Source organism: Micromys minutus (assembly GCF_963924665.1).
Source record: "Micromys minutus genome assembly, chromosome: 18".
NCBI lineage: Eukaryota > Metazoa > Chordata > Mammalia > Rodentia > Muridae > Micromys > Micromys minutus.
The window spans coordinates 5,044,841-5,050,112 of record NC_137953.1 but is presented as its reverse complement, the minus strand read 5'-3'; the positions used below and the strand labels follow the sequence as shown (position 1 = coordinate 5,050,112).

The following is a 5,272-nucleotide window of genomic DNA, read 5'->3' as shown; positions in this document are numbered from 1 at the left end:
ATTTGGAGATTCACAGTGCAGAGCTATGTGAGCCTTTCTTTTCTAGGCTGGTGCAGGCCAGCTATGTGTTTATTGAGTTACAGACAACACAAAAGAGGCCAAGGACAGCAGGTGCTTTCTACTGCATTGGGCCGAAGCTGAGAGCCTCTGAGCCAGAGACACCATGGTGTAGAGGATGGAGAGGCCCAGTTCCCACCAACCTAAATCACTCCTCTTGCTCCTCATATGGGCCCAGAGTGCCAGCCTCAGGGCTCTTGCTCTGGTCACGATCCTGGGGATGTGCAGAGGCTACTCTTTGTCACCCACACTTCCTCTGATCCGTGTCTCTCAGTCACCATCTCTGTGAGCCCAGCACCATTGTGTTCCACACCAGCTAGGTTACAGGATATGGGTGTCACGGATGCCACCAGGACAGCTCACTGGTTAGGGTGGGGCGAGGGCGGGTGGCCAGGGCTATCTGTGGTCCTGGGCGCTGGTGTTCATGTGGTCCTGGATACTACGGAACAGGCATTCCACACTGTGGAAGTACATGCGGCTGTCCACCAAGCTCTTCACAGCACTGCATATTCCACGGTGCATATGGCGCCCTAGCTCTGCTCTTCCCACCACTGTATATCAGCCTTACGCTGGGCCATTTCCGGCACTGAACAGCGAACGTGTTCCTGTGGCCAGTACGGAGCCATCGACGGCTCATTGGCAAAGACCTAGACGCTCTCGGTAAACTTGTCTGTGACTTTCTTTCCCTTCAGCTGCATCTCAGGTTCTTCCATAGCGAAGCTGGCCAGCAGCGCCCAAAAACTAGCACCGGAAGTCTTCGAAGATATTGCCACTTAGAGCAAAGTCTTTATTTAAGGTGGCCTTGAAGCTAATCGCCGTCCCGTGAGTCCACCTCCATTTCATTACAGTCAATATATCTCTGCTGACAAGGCGAGCAGCTGGTTTATTGTATGGATCGACCTATAGAGTGGAGGCAGTTTAATTAATAATTAATTCAGATTTCCGGGGTTTTTTTTTTCTCTCTCTCTCCGGTGTTAGCATCATCTTCTCTATTGGATGCTCTGTGAACTCTTCCAGAAAGAAGGGGAAGGGGAGAAAAGGCAAGTAGAAAAGGAGAAAGATAGTAATTTGATGTTTTCTCTCTTATGCAGAGTCTGCCTGCCTGCCTATGTATTTATCTTTCTAATGAATGTAGGAGGGGCACCGTATTGGGGATAGGAGGAGACCATTAGGAGAAGGGGTTGGCAATAAGCACGGACAATGGGGACTATTATGAGCAATGACTTGTATCTATGACAATCTCAATGAAACACATTGTTATTTGCACTATTAAAAAGAGTTGTAGTGACCCCAGCCATAAAATTATTTTCATTGCTGCTTCATAAGTATAATCTACTACTGTTATGAATCATGATGTGAATATCTGATATACAGGACATCTGACATGAGACCCTCAAGGTGTCACACCCCACTGGCTGAGAACCACTTCTCTAAAGGCTCACAACCAATATTTAATATTGGGGGGAAAATGGCACCATTTATTTTGACATTATTCTTTTTATCCATCCTTGGACTTCCTTCACACAGACATGGAAGCTTCTCATTAGATACTTCCTGTCTCTTAGTTTTTCTTTTTCCCTTTCCTTTATCTCCCTGTGCTACATGCTGGGTAATTTTTTTTTTTTTTTTTTTTTTTGGAACATTTCAGTGAACTGTTTCTTAACTACCAAGTCACTCAACATATATAGTTCATCTCTTTGTAAATTTTCATCAATTTAAAATAATGTTCCTAGTGCTTGTTTATGTATCTTTCCTGATGGGTGACATTCTCCACCAGGCTAGCATTTCATGTTGTCCTTATTTCTTTAAGTTCCTAAATGTACTCCTTTTTAAAGCTCTGCCATAAGGCTTTATTACCTGTGAGTTCCTTTATTTCCTGAACCTTATGACTCCTCTGTGGAACGGTTTTCCACCTCCTCTCTGCTGTCTCTGGGCTCTTTTGTCCTAGATTATTGTATACATTTCCCATATATAAACCTGCAGCCATTCTCGACACCTCCCTGTGTCGACAGACACTACTTCCTCTTGTCAAATGCCTGGTCTGAAACCCTGGAAGGTCATGGTGCTCCTTGAGTTTGGCTCTGTGGTGGCACCAGTAACAGTATTATGATGATGTAAGCGTTCATCTGTCGGGCACTGCTACTCCAAAAGGAATTCGCCTCATTTCCCCCCTGTAAGTCCATGTAGCTGGTCCAGCATCTGCTGTTCTGTGAAACCAGAAAGTTGGAGTCTGGGGGTTTGAGAAAAAGTCCCTGCTTTCTTATCAAGGCCCTTGCTGTGCTGGTCTCTTTTTCCTGCTTTTCTTCTTCCTTAGCTCTCAGGTCAGTGGCTCTGAAACTGCCCTGAGCCCTCGAGGGGAGGTTACTTGTCTCTGCTTGACCCCCATAGTACCCAGTGCCGCCTTTTCCTATAGCTCTAATTAATGGGAGAGCAGGGTGTGTCTTAGTCACTTCTGTGTCGTACCCCCTCTCACTGCATAGCATGAGGGGCGCACAGGGGAAGGCCAAGAAGAAACAGCTGGACCCATGGCCCTCGATCTGTGGACCACCGAGCAGGAGAAGATGGCGTCTACAGTGTCTTTCGGCTCTAACTGAAAAAGATAAAGACAGTGGCTAATTATATGACATGACTCTATTTCTGCAAACCGACTATGAAGGTCGCGGTTTCAGCTCAGACTCCTGAAAAGAGCACATGGATTTTGGACAAAAGGTGGGGGCGATATGAAATTTAAAAAAAAAAATTAAAGAGAGAAGGGATTTTTCTGTTAGGATACACATCAGCCAAGACAGATTGTAGAAGAATGTCTGTGGGTTATGGGTCCAGGGGGATGGGTCCGAAATGGCAGGAGTAGAGGCATGCTAACAGGAACAGGAAGCTGATTGCTCACATCTTGAACTGCACGTAGGAGGCATATAAAGCAAACTCGAAAGAGCATGTGACTTTAAACTCTCAGAGCCCACTTCACAGACATACTTCCTCCAACCAGGCCACAGGACTTAATCCTACACCACCTGGGATGGGGCATTCAAATGCCCAAGACACAAATAAGGGACATCACATTTAAACAACCATCCACACACATGGGGACTTAAAGTCCTTCACAAAAGCAAGAGACCATCTTTTCTTGAGGGGTTTTCTGGCAATTCACTGTAGGCTAGCAGAAACTTCTAGCATCTCATAGAAGAGAAACCAAGATTCAACAACTCTACCTACATTAGCCACTCAAACCCACGGGTCAGCCTCCACAGAAAGAGTAAGCCCTTTTGGTAGAGCATTCAAAGCTGTTCCTGCCTTGATCTGGAGAAACAAAATGGTCTCAAACATAGCTTCCTCAACCCAGCTCCACCCAGTCCTCCAAACTGCCTGTTCCTCACCTCTGCTTTCCAGAGAGCCCTGTAGCTTGCACCTACCCTGCCTACTCTCTAACACCACACTGTAGGTCCTCTAACAGAGAACATTTCATTAAAACTGCTGTCAGTAAGGCCCAATCTGATTGTTTGTTTGTTTGTTTCCTTGTTTCCTGTTCCTATGTCTGTTTTCTCCTTCCCCAGGGAGACACTTCCTGTGCCTGCCAATCGCCACTGAACTTTCTGTCTGCTTTCCTTCAGAAAACAATTTTACTTTAGGGTAATTTCTATCTAAAGAAAATGCAGCCTCATTAAGCTTGTGTTGAACCGTTTTCTTAAATTATTCACCGAGAATTGTTCTCAGGCAAGAGCTCAACGCTTTCAAACGGCCAGACAAGACAAGATGAACATGCGTCTTTGGGGAGGGATGCTTGGGATCGGGATGATTTCTTCCCTTTTTTTGTTATTGCCACTGTCTTTTAATTTCCTCTACTTCTGAAGCTGCATCCTCCTGTAGAGAGAGCTTTAAAGTAAAACACTTGTCTCATGCCAAAAGTGCTGAGTGTAAGACTCCAGGGAGTTGGGGAATGATGGAAGAGAAGGCTTTGAGGAAGAATGGAAATTGCTTCTGTAGAAGCTCATGTGAGCCAGCGGAGAGAACAGCTGCAGTCAGGACGGAAGACACTGTTTTTATTGAAATGCTGTGAGACGCTGGGTGCAGAGGGGGTTGTGAGAAGGGAAAGATGTGATACTTCGGATTTCTTGTGATCAGCGGACTATATTGGAAACAATGACTTCTCATCATACCTGGTTATTGGTAGGCAACCATGATGGAGCACTGTGGGAGCCATCACCGATGAAAGATGGAGCAGGATCATACGGGAGTAGCTGACACGATTGGTCAATAAGAACTGATGAGAAAGACATTAAGTATGCCTTTAAGTTGTTGAGAGAGTCTTCAGTATCTGTGAGTCATTTTAATATAGATGGGACCAGAACCAGGGTAAGAAGATGGATGTTCTAGTTAATTTTTACTTCAACTTGATATAAGATAGAGTCATCCGAGAGAATGAAACCTCAATTGAAAAAAAAAAGTCTCCATAACATAGGGCTCTAAGTAAGCCTGTAGGGTATTTCCCTAGTTAATGATTTATTGGGGTGGTTCCAGTCCATCGTAGGTAGTATCAACCCTGGAGGAATGATCCGGGTATTATAAGAAAGAAGGCTGAGCAAGCCATGAGGAGCAAGCCAGTAAGCAGCATCCCTCTACAGCCTCTGTTCCTTTTGAAGGTATGAAAGGGAAGAGGGGAAATGTTATAATCAAATTATAGTCTTAAAGGTAAACTAAAACAAAAAGACTTTATTTTTCAAAGAAAGAAAGGGACGCAAAGAGAAAGGATCCTGGGTGCAACAGAAGTAAACTTTCTGAGAAGTAACCTGAGCTACACAGAGCCTGATTCCTGTCAGAACTCGTGGCTTAGTAGATGCCTGCAAAAAAAATAAAAGACATAGACTATGAAAAAGAACAAAATGCCTGTGTTGAAACCAGATCATGGTTGGTAACAGGAAGCAGTGTCTTTGGGAGATAAATGGGTCATGAGGAATGAGCTGTCAGGGATGGACACGGGGTTCTTAGAAAAGATAGGGCCCTTATAAAAGAAGCCCCAAGAGGCTGCTCTGTGTCTCCCACTGTGTGAAGACACACAAGGGGTGTCATGTAGGAACGAAACCAGAGCCTGAGTGCTCACTTGACCTTGGATTTCCCAGACCCTAGAACTGGGCAAGATCCATTTCTGTTGCCTGAGAGAATTCAACTTAGCCAATGGTTTTATGTCATAGATCCTCAAATAGCCTAAGATGGTGCTGTG

General features: G+C 45.0%; 1 pseudogene across 1 annotated transcript; it reads right to left on the bottom strand.

Annotated features, from left to right (window-relative positions):
• Positions 1-453: 453 nt before the first annotated feature.
• On the bottom strand, positions 454-770 carry LOC308432249 (BLOC-1-related complex subunit 8-like; annotated as a pseudogene). Its single transcript has one exon. The product of its transcript is annotated as a BLOC-1-related complex subunit 8-like (transcript).
• Between the last annotated feature and the right edge of the window lie 4,502 nt (positions 771-5,272).